An 18,048-nucleotide genomic window follows, 5' to 3' on the forward strand; every position below is an offset into this window, starting at 1 on the left:
AGCTATATAAACAGAATTAAAACACCATCAAAATTTTAAAAATAATAAAACATTTTGGTCTCAAGAGAATTTCAATTTAAAACTATGATGAGGCACTCTTAGAAACTACCTGATAATAGAAAATGTACAATTCAGAAAATACCAGCTAAGTATGGATAGAGGACAACAAAGATTCCCAGATGCTGCAAGCTTGAGCATAAACTGGTGCCCATCCGTTAGAATATTGTTTTGCAGGCAGTATGTATGAAAGTTGAAAAAAAAAAAGCCTTATGACTTAGAAATTTCATTTGTGAATAAATGTCCTAGTAGAACCCATTCATGTGTACTCCAGATACGCACAAGAACGTCCTCATGGCTAAATAGAAGGAAAAACAACATTAACAAATGTCCATCAGAATTACAACTGATAATTATGTGGTGGCATGTTTATACAATCAGATATTCATATAAATACTATAAAGAAATGACAATAAATGAACTATTGCCATTTACACAAATATCGATGTGTAATCCATATTTGCAGTCAACATTTTGAGTGAAAAAAGCAAGGAAGAAAAGAATACATAGAATATGGTTCAATTTGTTGTAGCGTGCGAAAAGAGACACAGCCAAATATGTTTTTAAGGTAAGCACAATCAAGGGATAGATACATTATTACAAAAAGAGAAAAATGAGAGACATTACCAGAAAATTCAGTGGGTGTTTCCCTCTATGGGTTTGGAGGCTGCAACTGGGAAGTGGCACAACAGGCGTTTTTAAGGTGCTGTGGCTGGTTTTATAGGTGCACAGTTTTATAAATATTTCTAAATCAGTACAATACATTTTATTTACTTTTCTTCACATGCATTGTATGTTACATTAAAACATTTTAGACAAAACATCCTGCCCCTTTGTTCCAGAGGTTATCTATCACTTGCCTTCCACTGGGCTCGGGATCCTGGACTACAATATCTAGGTCGTCTTCACACAGCTCAAATTTTATGCATGGTTTCAGAGGAAAGCTCAAGTGCTTCACCTCTGAAAAAGATCCTTTTCCTGCACCTGCACAAGAGTCTTTAATTGGGCAAACCACAGTCTCAATGTATCCTAAGTTTTAGTTAGGTTTCTCAGGAGATATCTATAAATACAAGATTCACAAAAGTGTCTCACATAACTGTGGGGATGGATGTGTCCAAAATCTGTAAGGCAGGCTGCCAGCTGGCAACTGTGATGATTGTCCTCAGTGACCTCTCCAGGAGAGGGTGGCTGGCTGAAGTGGAGAGAGAGTCTCTCTTCTGAATGTTTCTTTAAAGCCTTCAGGTGATTAGATTAAGCAGCACTCATTGCAGAAGACACTCCCCTTAGCCAACTGCAGATGTAATCAGCCATGGATGCAACCAATGTGCTCATGATTTAAGTCCACGAAACGTCCTCATAGCAACAGATAGGCCAGTGCTTGTTTGACCAGACAACCAGGCACCATCTCCTGGCCAAGTTGATATATGGACCTAACCATCACATCATATTCTTTTATTTGAAGACTTGTTGAAAATAGAAAATATTCATAGAATTTATGCTGATTTTCAAAATGTTATCTTCTCACCACTGAGTCAACATTGATATAACTCTGCCTACCTCAAACTAAGGGCTACAAATATTTATCCCACTGAGTGGAGAGGAGAGAGACAGAGGAGAGAAAGCTCTGTTTCTCTGCACTGGGTGATAAATAAGTAGCCTCAAGTATTTTCCAGAGTGCTTTGGAAGCAAATACTTCCTTACAATTAATAATACTGATGATGATAAAAACCACATGACAACAATATAGTGATGATGGTGAGAGATGGCATTTGCTGAAATCTTATGATATACCTTGACCTTTGCAAATAAAGATATCTACCATGGGATTTCACAACCTCTGAATAAGCAGTTGATAAAGGTAGGTAATTTTGTTCCCCCGCCCCCCGCCCCTGCAAACATGTATTACATAGAAGTCCATTAAATGCAACTTGTGAAAATAGAGGCGCTGTTTCATTCAACACTGGACCTAAAGGGTAGAAAACCTCAACCATTTCACTGTATTTCACTTAGCTATGCCCCAGGTTCACTTGGCCCATTCATAGATGTATGTGATTCTTTGGGTGCGTGTGTGTGTGTGTGTGTGTGCACTACTTGCATGCCTACACTGGCAAAGAATTTCAAATGTGCAACAAATATAATAGTTATTTTATACAAGCTATTTTTAAAATGTTAAACAAATTATTTTCAATTTAAGTAAGGGATTAACAGTAGTTTACATTCTCCATATTTTGTGATGTTTATATGCCTTTGGCATTGACTCCTTTTGGTTATTTGATAAAATTATGTTACTTTTTACTTAAAATTTTGGAAATGATTATATCCCAACATTTTTTTTACTTACAGTATTTACAAAATATCCAATTACACTAAGAATGAGTTTTTTGAAAGGTATTTTATTTCATAGAATGCATATTTATATAACTTCGGTTATCAAGATTTTAGAAACTTTAGGACAAGCTACCATGTTTTTTTTTTCTATCTGTCATCAAAATCATAGTGTTATATTTATAAACAAATAATGTGATGAATTCAAATGCATGTTTTACTGGAGAATAGATTTCAAATGCATGTTTTACTGGAGCTCACAGGATGATTCTGCATCTGATTAAAGAACAGAGCAAGACAAACTATCTCTTTGTCAACGTAGTGTTAGATTACTACTGCATTAGACTGTCAGCACTTCTGACAGCAACAGTTTCTTATTCATATTAAATACTTCTAAATATCTCAGTATTTTATATGATAAAGTTCATATGATCTTTTCATAACTAAAACATGCGTTCCTATTGAGTTCACCTGGGCACACATTGTTAATATATTATATTTTGTTGATATATAATTAGTTCAAAAATAAAATTATTCTCATTTACACAGGGTCCTTCGCATGAAAATATATTTTAGAGGAATGATTGTTTTATCAAATCCATTCATTGCAATACTTAAAGGTGCCATAGTTAAATACTTTGTCATATTCTCTAACATCATTTGCTATTTGAATGAAATTTTGTTTTGACTCCTGGTACCTTCCTGCTTTGTTATGAAAACAAGATATTTTAAAAGTATGTCTAAAATTATTTGTTACAAATTTTGTCGGCAATTTGAAACCTGAAAATACACCTGTATACACCGTACTGGATAGTGAGGCCGAGTGCCATCCTAAGAGGAGCAGATGTACAATATGACATGCACTGGGACAATGTGCAATTGGGATTTGATGATGGCAAGAAGATACACCTGCAGAAGTTGAAGTTGGGTTCATTATTCACATTTGGATATACATTATCTTCTGAATATACATACATAGATGTACTCCATTGTCTCTAGATGGAGACATTGTCTCCAAATACCCTTTCAGGGAATTTCTTGCATTATATCACTGTTCTACTCAAGGAAAAATTGTTTGAAATAAAACACAAGGTAGCTATATAAAGAACAAAGAGAAGAATATATCTTCCTTTCCTTCCTTCCTCCTTTCCTCCCTGCCTCCCTTCTTCCTCCCTCTCTCTTTTTCTTTCTCTCACTACTTTCTGTCTCTTTCATTCTTCCTTTCTTCCTTCCTCTGTCCCTCTCTCTTTTTCTTTGAACTGAATTATATTTTCCCTAAAAACATAATTATTGCAGACAGTTCACTGAAATATATGCCTAAACTGCACCTAAGCATTAGGATTTTAAAGATAAAACAAAATGTGATTGATTGATTGCACTGCTGCTATTTCACACGTGACTTTCAATGTGGAAATGTAAGACTTAAAAATTTAGAAATTTCAAATCAGCAATTTCAATGGATTTTTAGTTAGTACATCACTCTCTAGACTAGAGGATAACTTTGGAATCCAACAGCCTTGACTTTGAACATTAGTTTCACATCTTAGTTGCTGAGTGAAACTACAATTGTATACCAGTACATAGCCTCAGAATGGCTAAAATGAAGAGGACTGCCAATCCTAGAGTTGGTGAAGATGTTTAACAACAGGAATTCTTATTCATGATGTATGGAAGTACAAACAATTTGGAAAACAGTATTCCATTACATGTGAAGTTTAAGCATGTGCATACCTTACATCCAGTTGAAGTGCATGCATCACGTTATGCACAAAAATTTTCATTGCAGCATTAGTTGTAGTAATAGAAAGTTAGCAACAACCCAAATGTACATCAATAGTAGAATTGATACATAAAATAGGATACATTCATGCATTTGAAAGTATAAATCAATGGAAATGAATGCATAACAGCCACATACAATATAATGTTGAGCAAGAGAAGCTCACTTTAAAAATTCTATTTAAATAAGTATCAAATAGACACAAAACCAACTTATATTATTGTCTTTTGTATTTTTTTTTTTTTTTTTGACATGGGCAGGCTCAAGGAATTGAACCCAGGTCTCTGGCATGGCAGGCAAGAACTCTGACACTAAGCCACCATTGCCCGCCCTAACTTACGGCCTTTAAAGGTGGGATTTGGGTTACATTTGGAGAAGCCTGATTAAATTGGCCCCACTTTATGGCCTCCAACTCACACCCTGTTTAAGTTTCCTAAAGCTGATGAAATCTATTATATCAGAAATTATTTTACAGTAGGGATTTATTGCCTTACAAGTTTACTCTTATAAGGCAACAAAAATATCCAAATCAAGGCATCAAAAGGTGATGGTTTTTCCCCAGAGACTGGCTAGCAGTGATCTGGGACCCCTTTGTCACATGGCCAGGCACATGGCAAGTGTCTGCTGGCCTTTCTCTCCCAGATTTTGTTGCTTTCAGCTTCTGTCTATTTTCTCTCAGCTTCTCTCTTAATTCTCTCTCAATTTGTCTGTGTTTCTCTGAATTTCAACTCTTATAAAAAGATTCCAGTAAGAGAATTAAGACCCTCCTAGGCCATGCCTCAACTGAAATAACCTAATCAACAGGTCTATCTACAATATGTCTGCACCTACAGGAATGGATTTGCTTTAAGAACATGATATTTTCTGAGGTACATATGAATTCAAACCATCATACAGCCAGTGGTATAACTGTCCTTCATGGGTAGAACAGTACACACACATGAGAGCGGTGTTGCACATAGAATATCCCTCTGCCTTGGCCTTAGATTGAGACACACTTGCTATAAGGAACTGATATCCACTACCAAAGCTGATTTTCTCTGTCTCTTCTCTGTGTGAGTAAAACGTTTTTCCATCCAGTGCTTTGTGAATTATGTTTCTATTGGAGAACCTAACATCTGCAAACTGGTGAATGGGGTGGCTCCAGTAAAGGTGAGTTCCTGGTGGCTGGCCCCATTTCACTCTTGCTACACAAGATGAGGTGACATTCAACCCCTAGAAGTGGCAATAGATGTCTCTCATTCTGAATGCAACAGCAATCACTCTTTTAGCTTTTATTTTATTTTATTTTTCTCTCTAGGTGCAGAGCTCCAATTATTCAAAGGCTGGGCCTCCTGAACTTTAATTTTAGTATATGCTCTATTCCTTTATTTGTTTCTTTTACTTCCTTGGAGATATCTTCAACTTTATATTCCAATCCTTTTATTTGTTTCTTCTCTCATGTTTTAAATTTACAAGGGTATTCTTATATTCTCTGAATGTTCCTATTTTTGTCTTGTGGATGCAATGACTTTTATATTTATGGATATGCTAACTGTAGACTTAAGATACTTTTTCCCTTCCCAGAATGTTCCAAGCTAGTTTATTCTGTCTATATCTTCCATATTAAGCATTTTTCTCCCGTGTCCAGAAGTGTTTGTCTGGCTTCACTTAATTGAAAATAAGAGAACTAAATAGTGATTAACAGCTCAGTGCAAGTATGGGGGGTTGTTTCATTTGAGGATCACTGTAGGATGCTATTTGTTGGAGAACTTGCCTTTCTCTGTTTTTTTTTTTTTTAATTGTCTTTTAGAATGACCCAGAGAAAAATTTTTACACTGATCACCACCGTGCTTGGATAGAAGGGAGGAAGATGTCTAGAGAATCTCTTTAAAAAGGATTCTAAAGTTGTATAACCAGCTCAGCATGACTCCATGGGGAAAGGACCAAGGAAATCAATAGCTCAATCTCACTCTCCTATTTCCTATCTCCTGCTGGGCTTCCTACTGGCTAAATATAATGAGAAAGCAGAACACAAGAGGGTCCCAGTGAGGTAGCCTATAGATGTCAGTCTTCTGGAGCAAAGAACAGTGTGAGAAAGGTGAAGAGAGTATTTGTGGAGGCATATTGAAGATAGCCAGTAGGGCCCACCCATTTGTCTTAAGCACCCAAGTGAAAAATGTATGTCAAACACAGGTGGCAAAGTCCCATCAGATGATGAATCATCTTGGGGTCACATCAATTCAAACATATTCCCTTAAGAAGACTTAAATTCTTAGTCACTATCTATATACTTCATATATATTACCAAGAGAAATAAGGTAGAAAGTAGTTAATTTTTATAGTGCTTGTTTTGGTTTGCTAAAACTGCTGGAATGTAATATATCAGAAATAGAACGACCTTTTAAAAAGGAAATTTATTAAGTTGCAAGTTTACAGTTCTAAGGCTATAAAAATATCCAAATTATGGCATCCAGAGAAAGACACATTGATTCAAGAAAGGCTGATAGGTCTGGAACACATTTGTCAACTGGGAAGGCCCATGACTGACATCTGCTAGTGTCTTTGCCTTCTCAAATGGGGGCATTTTCTCTCTTCATCTCCAAAGGTCTCTGGTTGTGTGGGCTCTGAAGCTCTTTCCAAAATGGTTCCTTCTTAAAGGGCTCCAGTAAGCAACCCAACCTGGAATGGATGGAGACACACTTCCATGGGAACCCCTTCATGAAAAGGATCCACCCACAATTGGGTGGGTCGCATCTCCATGGAAACAACTTAATCAAAAAGATTCCACCCAGCAATATCGAATGAGAAGTAAGAAACAGCTTTTCTGGGCTACACAACAGTTTTAAAGAGGCACTATGCTTATTTCTTGAAAGCCCATTTCTTTATTAATATATTTTGTGTTAGTTCCCTCTTCTAGCCTTGGTTGGGCTCTTTACTTTTCCCTTCTTTGGTAATTTAGTTTGTGTTGAATTACCACTGTTTTCCATTTATTAGGACTGGAAAGTGGTATGTTGGATAATCTCTTGGGCTCCAACGATGAATTTCCATCATGTAATCTGTATCAATTTCTCTTTACAGTGACTCCATTCCCTACCTGCTGTTTTTCTAGTTCTAGTAGACCAAGGACTACTGGTCAGAGCTACTCTCCATTTCATCAGCATCATGATGGTATTCTCATTTGAAAGCATCTCTCACCTGGGTGGGAACCAGCAGTTTGTATTCACCAAACTCAAGGTTACATGGACAAAAACTCTTAAAACATCTTTAAGTGTGTTTTTACTAAGGTAAATATATAATTTACCATCCAAAAAAGGGACACTTCTGCAGTGACAGGTAATTAATAATTTTTTCAGACAGAATGCACAAATTAGGACTAACTCTGGCAAAACAGGATGCATGGTCAATTAGAGCAATTAGAGCTGGCTGGAGAAAATACTGGTAGACAGCAGCAATCGCTGCACAATGTCACTAGTTTACCATTTGCAGTTTCCTTTTTTAAAATATATTGCACTTAACAGTTTACAGCATGTTTTTTTTTACATTATCATATGAGATTCACTGAGTCCTCTCAATAACTGTGAAAATCATGCACTGATAAAACTACAGAAAACTAAATATGAAGGATAACTGTGATAATTTGCAGTGAGTGACCTTTGGCCAAAAGTAGACTAATTCAGAGCTGATCTTTAATAGCTGTGCATTTTTCCATAATGCACAAAAGATTTGTGTGTTTGTGATTTTACAGAAATGCTTTTGCTTCTCAATAAATGCGAATAAGGACCCATTCAATAAATACAATTTGAATTATAATGAAATGATTTCAGTGGAAAATATAAGCGGATTTCCTTTCCATTCCATAGTACACATAGGAATAATTAATCTTCATCTGTTTTCATACATGGTACTTAAGATATTTTTTGCGGTAAGATGAAAATACCCTATGAAAACTTTATAAATAACTTCCACATATTCCTTGAGAAACTTTGCATACCAAGGTTTTTCTAAAGTAGTAATTTACATGATTGTAGAAAGCTGTTTCCTCAATATAAAACATTTCAGTTTAAGAGAGGTGATTGTAACTGCCCTTTTGACAAATCTTGGTCAATTTAAATTCTTGGACTGTTGGTTTCTTCAAATGCTAAAAGGAAATAACTAATTTTACTTTTTACAGTAGCAGCAGAATGAATCTCCATAATGGGTACAACATACTTGACACAGACACTGAAAAAGTAGGGTCCTTTCTTCTCTTTGTTTTAAGGAGCTGTTAATGCTAGGGGCAGTCATGCAGCCAAACAAAAGGAGTCTACCAGACTCAAAATGAGGATTAGCTGGCTGGATGCCCAAATTCCACTTGAAGGGGAAGGTCTTACCCTCTGAATTCAAGAATGTCACGGTGAGCTGGCCTCAGGAGAGGCCTCCATCCCACCTCCCACACCAACTTTCTGGGACCTCAGACAAGTACTTCACTTTCTTATCTGTAAAATAAAGGGATTCGTTTCAGTTCTGAAATGTCTATGATTTATAATTAGTGATTATCATTTCCACATTGTTCTCAGTTGTGTGTTTGAATTCGAATCACAGTATGAAAAATAGCTTGGAAAGTATGATTAATTGTAACAAAAATAAAACATTCTTTGAGCAGAATTAGCATTTCAAAATAGAGTGAACCTGAATAATGCTAATAAAATCTACCAAAATCTAATTTAGGGAATTTTATCCGGTTTGCTCATAATTTTGGTTTCGATGATTAAATTTGACTAGTAAACTGATTTAGGAGTTAAAATCTGAGGCAGAGTGTCACAGCAGCTATGTTACTAATATTTACTAAGACCTTCTCCAAATAGTGCTATTCCCTTATTTGTAGAACAGAAATGCAAAGTGTTGCACCATATTTCTCATTGTGAAGGGATTTCTGATATTTCCCTGACTATTAGACCTTTGGGAACTTAACCAGCATGGCTGAGAAGAACTTGAGCTGATTTAACTCTGGCACAAATGTGTCATACTCCGTTGATCTTTACTTTTGAAACAGCCAAATTTAGCAAGATGCAAAAATGTGTCTCTCCTTCATCTTTCGAGAATTTGTAGTGACTCACTTCTGCAATCCTAGGAATGCAGTATTTAAAAGCAATACTTTTTATGCACTTGGCAGGGGCTGGGGTCATGGGATAAGATGCTAGCACGACACTAACAGCCATGCCTTGGAATTTCCTTTTAATGTAAAAATATTCATGACACCCACATCAATTGTAGCTGCTATGATGGAAAGTGATGAAAATAAGACTGCTGTTTAATTACATCTCTGCACAGGTAAAAACAAAAATCAAACCAAACCAAAACAATACGAAAATCCTGTGATGCCACAAGATGTACCCAACTGTCTCCTCTGTAAGAAAAAAAAAATGATTGCCTCTTTTTAAAAAGTGAGAGCTTTAGCACTTCTCTGTCCTCCCAGATGAAAGGCTTTAAGATACTGTGCTAGTTTGAAACGGATAAGTACCCCAGAAAAGCCATGTTCTTTCAATCCTGATCCAATCTTGGAGGGCCAGGCCTATTGTTTAGGGTGGAAACTTTAATTAGATTACTTCCATGTAGACTGACCACTCAGTTTTGGGTGTGATCTTTTGATTAGATGGAAATGTGACTCTGCCCAAAACGATGGTTCTTGATTAGTTTACTGGAGTCCTTTATAAGAGGAAACATTCTGGAATTTCTTCAGAATTGACAGAGATCCAGATGTTAAGAAATGCAGAAACCCCAGGAGGTACCAGGACCTGAGAGCTGACAGAAGCTAGACAGGAACCAGAGCCCAGCAGATGTTTCCATATGCCTTTCCATGAGATGCTAAGCAAGCCAGAACCAAGCGTTTTGCCCCAGAGTAGCCAACTGAAGGCCCACAGATGCTTAAAGAGGTGGCCACTGGAATCTGGAGCTGGAAGCAATGGAACAAAGAGCAAGGACCTGAAACGCTAGTCATGTGCCTTCCCAGTTGACAAAGAAATACTGGACACCATTCAACCTTTCTTGAGTCAAGGTATCTTTCTCTGGATACCTTAGTTTGGTCATTTTATGGCTTCAGAACTGTAAACTTGTAACTTAATAAATCCTCTTTATAAAAGACAAATCATTTCTGGTATATTGCATTCTGGCATCTTAAGCAAACTGAAACAGATGCCAATCATAGAATTGTTCCTGGTTCCTGACAGCATCCAGTCCAAATCAAAGGCCTATTTTATTTGCCTTCCCCGATATTATTTATTATAAGCCCAAATGCTTCAATCATCTCCTCTGACTAAAAAACTCTATGGCTTGCCTTAGAATGTGGTGTCCCTTATTGCACCAAATTGTATATCTCAATTTGGTAATTGTGTGTGTGAAAGAGTCACCCATAGGCTCTGGAGGTTGACAATAGTCATCCTGGTTAATGGCTATCCCAACAAAATGTTAGAGAGTTTGTTGGCCAAAGTTTGTGGATGTCACAAGAGACAGACCTTTGGCAGTGTCGAAGGGTCCTTTTTCAAGAGGATGTTGCCTTTTCCACAGTTTGAAGTACTATAGCTCTGTGAGCTGGCAATGACTAGAACTCATAAGAGGTTGTGAAATTTCACTAAGGTAAAGTGAATTATGGTCCTGACCATCATTCCTAGAAAATTTATATATAATAATCTCTTAATACATTACCTATTTATTTCTTTTCTGGGAACTCTGTCATCACAACAGATCCTTCAGGTCAAATCACCCTTACTGCCAGATCCCATCATTTCCACAGAGACAAGGAAACTAATACCACTGCACCATTAGTGTCTCTGACCTACATATGACAGCAATTTTTCAAGGAAACTGTCGGAGCCCTTATTACATTATTCCATAACTTTGAAAACTGCCCTCCATTAGGAGTGTGGTTAGGGCTGGGTGATCAATGTATACATATTCCTTTCAAACAATTCCATCTGTTTTACTCCTTCCTAAAGTGTACCAGAAATGTCCAGGCTGTTCTAAAGTATACCAGAAATGTCCAGGCTGTTCTGCTTTATTTATTTTATGTCAATATGGCATCTAGATTTCAATTAGTCAAGCTTCAGAAAGTAATGGCATAAACTATCATGCTTTGGATTCAGTATGTAATGTGTTGCATATTGGATCCAAAGTGAATGTACCCCTTTTAATGAGTCCACCTGATCTAGCCTTGTATTGCCCTAAAGCTCTCACAATCCACTATTGTACATACTCTATAGACTGCAGCCTGTACAAAATTGTGAAGGCCTGTAAATATTTTTAGCTACATGGGTGAGCTCCTCATGTAGAAGTCTTGTTCTCCCAGTTGAGGTCAGTGTTGGGAAGTAAATCTCACTACGAATCTTGAGACACTAGAGGATAGCAGGGCTGGGGCCTCAGGGGATTTGACACCTGCCTATGTGGAAAGTTCTCCAGAAATAAAAGTAGAAATCATTTAAGCAGGGTATGATTCCTTCAGAGAGACTGGATTCAAATTTCTCTACAGGATTGATTTAATGTTCCCATACCTTATCTCACAGTCCCACTCCATCCACATCAGGGTCAGTTACCCTAGTATCAATGACATTTACCTTCAGGCTCTGTGCTAGGTACTCAGCTGTATCTGTCTTGGAACTACATAAGGGAAGAAGCACTCCTTCAAATCTATCAGAGAGATTTCTGAATTTCCCTGTGTGTGATCAACTGGATATCCATAGTTTTAAATTTCTTTATTCCTGGGGTTGTACATCCATCAGAATCAGTCAGCCAAGGTCCCAGTTTTTACTGCCATTTTAGACACTAGAAGGATACATTACCTAAGGTCCTGGGCCTCCCAAGGCTGTAGGTACTACCTGCTCTCCAGGTCTTGCTACCCATGGTGACAATGTGAGGAATCATGATTCTATCATATGCCAAAGACCATCTGTGTTCTGTCCTTACCCAACCAGTGAGTCACCCTGAACTTCTCAAATAGAGGAGTAACGAAATCCCACATTACCGTGAAGGTTTATGGTCTGGGGTCACTCCTGGTACCAATTACTTAGCCGGTCAGGGTCCTGAAATGATAATAGATGGTTGGCTCAATTTGAATGCTTTTAGGAGTATAATGCATGAAGTGATAAGCAAGATTCAGGGAAACCACAAGTGATTGTAATAGATAGGATTAGTAAGAGTGTGGTGCATTTCTATCCTAAGCCTGAAAGTAGGGAAGGGAGAGGTTATCAGCAAAGAGTAGAAGAGAAGTAGAGGAGAGGGTGAGGGAGTGGAAGAGGAGGGAAAGAGAGAGACAGAGAGGATCTCTTTACAGAAACTGTGAATTTTTGTATAAAGTACTCAATCTACGGTACCCACTCATGGATGGAGATAGGAGAATAAAGCTGGACTTCACTCTTTTCCCTCCCTCCTGCTTGGGTTCCCTTTTGTCTGAACCAAAGCTGGGACAAAGGAGGCTATTGAAGCTGAACATGTATTTCAGCCTTGGGGTACAGAGTTTGGTGAACAAAGGAGAATGGATATGACAAGACAATCAGAAAAGTTCCAGCTAGTCAGTAATGACCAGGCCAGTTTCCTCTTGACCATTTTTTCCCCAGGTCTTTGTATTTTTGAATATCTTATTCTTTTCAAATAAAATAAAGAATACATGGAATTGTTGTCTTTGATGCAGTTACTAAAGATGGTATTTCCAAGGAGTTTGGATACAGAAGGAGTGAGAGAAATCTGGCAGCTAGTGGCAGATGCAAAGTTAACGGTGTGCCTTTTAAGCCAAGCTTCTGCCTGATGTGAGTACCCCACTCTTCATATGCAAAGCATGCAGTTACTAAAATCCAATTCTTAAACTGCCTTCCTCAATCAACATTGATGGAACCCATATCTTACCTCGTTTTTGGTCTCTGCTTGCCACAAGTCAGGCTTCTCCTTCAATCTTTCTAGTTTCCAATCACATTGATTTTATAGTATTCTTGGTTTATTTGTTTCTTTGGCTTATGAAACTGATTCAAATTTAGGCCAGCTTTCTTTTGAGTCCTTTTTCCAAGGCTGCATGTGTTTTCTTGTGTGTATATCCATACCTTTATGCATTCCCTTCCTTTTCTCTGGACCTCTCCCCTGGCTGCTTCACCTAGTTAATTCCAGATTATCTTTAAAACTCAACTCATCTGTGACATGATCCCTTATAACCTCCAACTGGGTCATTGCCTCTTTTTGATTGTCATAAATCAGATAATTAGTCCTTATGCACCCCACAGAGATAAACATTGTAAACACCAGTCTACAATGTTATCACATAGCAGAGTTTTGCATTACCTAATTTTAGCTTGCCTTTCTCACAAAATTAACTCTGGGAAGGACACACATAGTCTGGCAGAGCATATCTTCAATACAGTTTATTGACCAATTACGTATTTAATGCTGCATCATTCAAAACATTTTCTGTGGTTTTGAGCTCTCTAATTTAATCTCAGGATCCAGGAACTGGGGGAGAAAGACAGAGTGAAACCTAGATGGGACAATGGCAAACAAACAGTTGGAAAACCTTTAGGATTCAGATAATTGGATTAAAGTTTGACGCAGGGACTCATTACATACCTGGTGCTTATTGATTGCATGACTACTGTAAGGCTGATTCAACTCAGGCTTGGGGATCTGAATAGTCATTGTAGATTGCATTGAAAACTAGAATATGTAGATTGTATCATGGGGACTACCTTTGTTTGTGACTGGATACCAATAGTTATGGGTCAGTATTTCCTTTTCCGAGTCACTGGAGTTAGAGAGATGTGTGGAACGCCATCATCACTCACTTTACCCAGGGGTCGATGGCTTCTCTGTCGAAGCATGGGCTCGCTTTCTTATCTGAGTGCAAAGCTGCTCAATGTTGCTTGATTCTATCATTTATCGTGGGAGCCTGCATTTACTTGCATATACATAATGAAAATTTCAGTAAAACAAAAAACACTGAAAACCTCATCTTTCAGTATGAATATTAAGTTGTATCTGCTAATAGTTATAAAGTGCGAACACACTCTAAGGGTGATAGAAAGAAAGAATACCTAACTAGCATCAGGGCTTAGGCCAAATTGAAAAATTCAAGTAAACATAAACATTAAAAATTTTACTTTTGGTTTTGTTTTGAAAAAATGATACACTAGTGCTATGAGAAATAATGAAAAGAAACCCCAAATCTGTTTGCATGTAAATTATTAACAATTGCTGTTATACTGATGATGATACAAATTTAGAAAAAATGCAGAATGATTTTTTTTTAATTCCATGTGTTTGTTATTCATCCAGATATTTATTTTGTGTAAGCGTCTTTCAGATAATGGAAGGCAAAAAGAGGAAATTTAGATCACAATTTAGTGATTTTGTTTGTTTGCTTTTCTATAAGAATAACTTTTAAAGATAAAAAAGTACTCACACTAACATCCAATCAATCTTCCTTAGGAATTTTAAAGATAATATTGTTTAGGATAGTTTTAAGGAAATATTAAAAGTAGTTAAAGTATAACTTTCCATACTTTATGGCTGAATCTACAGAGCTTGCAGAAATCTCAGAACTCATTGTGAGCTCATCTGCATTACTGGATATTTCTTGCTTCTTTGCTTCTTTATTTTTTTCACTAAAAAAAATCAATATTCCCTACTTTTAACCCTGATACTTAACATTCAACATATTCTGGTGCCAGGAAATGTTAAGTAGCTTTTCATTTATAAACTTGGTAAAGCAAAAATCTAATATTATAATTATATAGATGTATTGAATATATGAACATATGCATGTATGCATGTTTATAATATGTTGTACCTTCCATGAAGGCAAGATTCTTTCTTTTGTATCCAGTGCCTCATCTCCAATGTCTACCCTGGTACCATAATTCCATAATATCATAATTACACTATATGCGCACTTGTTTTATATACCTGTTCTAATTTGCTAGCTGCTGGAATGCAATATACCAGAAATGGAATGACTTTTAAAAAGGGGAATTTAATGAGTTGCTAGTTTACAGTTCTAAGGCTGTAAAATTGTCACAATTAAAACAAGTCTATAGAAATATCCAATCTCTGGCATCCAGGGAAAGATACCGTGGTTTAAGAAGGCCGATGAAGTTCAGGGTTTCTCTCTCAAGTGGAAAGGCATGTGGCAAACAGTCAGAGCTTCTCTTTCATCTGGAAGGGCACATGGTGAACACAGCATCATCTGCTAGCTTCTTCTCCTGGCATCCTGTTTCATGAAGCTCCCTGGGAGGCATTTTCCTTCTTCATCTCCAAAGGTCGCTGTCTGGTGGACTCTGCTTCTTGTGGCTAAGTTGTTCTGCTCTATTCTCTCTGAATCTCTCATTCTCCAAAATGTTTCCTCTTTTATAGGACTTCAGAGACTAATCAAGATCCACCCAAACGAGTGGAGACACATTTCCCCCAATTCAGCGTAACAACCACCCTTGATTGGGTTACATCTCCAGGGAGATGATCTAATCACAGATTCAAATATACAGTATTAAATAAGGATTATTCTGCTTTTATGAAATGGGCTTTAGATTAAAACATGGCTTTTCTAGGGGACATGCATCCTTTCAAACCAGCACAATACCCATCATCACTTTTAGTGACTAGCTATGTATTGATCAGTACATAGATAGTATCATTTCTTAAAATAAAATTACTCTTTTTTACTCCTTTTGCGTACATATTGTAAGGGAACATTTATGTCATGATAGCACCGTGTGGCTTCCATTCCACATGGGAGTTTTGGAAGTGAGCCAAGGGAGTAAACTTGTCCTATATCCAGTGATTAATGCAAAAAGATGCAAGATGCAGGAAGGATGGGTGAGGTGGCTATGTTCTATATCATGTGGCTTAAGTGATGAGTAAAAGCAGAAATAAGAATTAGAGTTTGAAATTTAAATTCTTCCTGAAGCTCAACTAAATCCTTGTCCAAGAGACAATTCCATTGTCCCATCTTAGAGTCCTTGGAATACTCTTTGTTCATTCAATAAAAATTACATTGCTGAAAATACGGAATGATTACACTTGATCATCGGAGAAACCCTTGATAGTGTCTCAGACAATAGGGACTCACAAATAGGCAAAGCTCTTGATCTTTAGACTTACTCATATTTCTGTAGCAGAGAAGCTAAACCTACCTATAGTTATTCCTAAGAATTACTTCCAGAAAGCCTATTTTGTTACTTGAATGTGTCCTCTCTCTGCAAGGAAAATCATTACATTCTCCACCTCCCCCATGTGAGACATGACATTCAGGAATAGAAGTCTCCCTGGTAATATGAGACATGACTCCCAGGGATATATAGACAATGCCTTCCTGACCAAAAGGGGGAAAAGAAATTTAATAAAATAAGTTATCAGTAGCTAAGAGAATTCAAATAGAGTCTAGAGGCTATTCTGGAGGCTACTTTTAATGACAGTTTTCAGCTAGATATTGTTAATTACCATGGCTTGCCAAACCCTAGCCAAAACCATTCTTGTTAACCCTAAAAAACACCTAGGGCTCTATTTGAGATTTTAGAAATGGTACACACACTAAAATTACTTTGCAGAAACCTACAACCTCCAAATGGTTCCTAAGCCAGATAAGTCTTGAAACCCAGAGGGACCAGTCTCTCCAGAACTTCAAGTAGTTCCATCCCCTTAGCTCATGTTATCAATACCCCTTTCCAACATGGAAAGTTAGAATGGGCATAACTCAGATACTCCTAAAGACTGGGAGAAAGATCAAAGGAGAAGGAGGAGCTATAATAGAGAAGTTAGGATTTAACACATGAATATGACTGTTAAATCATTATATTGACAGTTTTTAGTCTCCAATATCTTGGAACAGCTAGAAGGAAAAATTTGAAATTTCGGAATTGTAACCCATAGTAAACTCTGAAATCTGTTCTATAACCACTACTTAAAACAATGTACTTTGAAATATATTGATTTTTTTTTGTAAATATGTTATATTTCACAATAAAAAGTGTTAAAAAAACTGTATTTCTGTGTTTAGGGTACAACATGAATTGCTGTCCTGTGGAGTTTTGCAATTTGGTAGCTTTGGAGAAAATTATTCTTTTTAAATTTCCATGTCTAATGTGTGCAATTATTTAATCTACTCCATCTGTACAGACAGATGAGTAAAAAAAAGGATAAAAGTAAATGAATAATAGGGGAAGGAGATAAAGGGTAAAAGTTGGGTAGATTGAAATACTGTGGGTCAATGAGAGGAAAGGGAAGGGGTATGGGAAGTATGAGTTCTTGTTTTCTTTTCTTTTTCTAGAGTGTTGCAAATATTCTAAAAATTATCATGGTGAAAAATGCACAACTATGTGAAGATATTGTGGGCTATTGATTGCATAATATGGTTGGACTGTATGTGTGTGTATATTTCTGAATAAAAATATTTAAAAATAAAAATTATATATTATTCTTAACTACCTTCATTACCACTTATTAAAGCATAACCTTAAACCATACTTTGTCCATTGAATGACAAAAAATGTATAAAGCATTAAATTCTCAAACTTGCTAACATATTTAGCTATTATTATATAGTCATATCACATTTCTCTTCAAAAAAAATAGTTATATACTCCCATAGCCTAGAATTTAAGGTTTTCCAAATATATTCTCGAAGTATGAATCTATCTTTATAGTCACTTCTCCCAATAAGACATTTAAATGCCTCTAGTGACATTTCTTAGAGTCCACCCAAATAAGCCCAGATTTTTCCAACTTCGTTCTTTCTGCACATTCTGCTTCCCCCCTGTCAGAAATATCATTGTATGGACAAAAGGTTCAACTGGATACTGAGTTGCCAAATCGTAAACCTCGGTGGTCTACTCATCTCTGCATAATATATAGGGATGGCTTGGATTCACCCAAGAGATGAAAACATAATTTTGTGTAACACA

Source organism: Tamandua tetradactyla, chromosome 1 (assembly GCF_023851605.1).
Source record: "Tamandua tetradactyla isolate mTamTet1 chromosome 1, mTamTet1.pri, whole genome shotgun sequence".
NCBI lineage: Eukaryota > Metazoa > Chordata > Mammalia > Pilosa > Myrmecophagidae > Tamandua > Tamandua tetradactyla.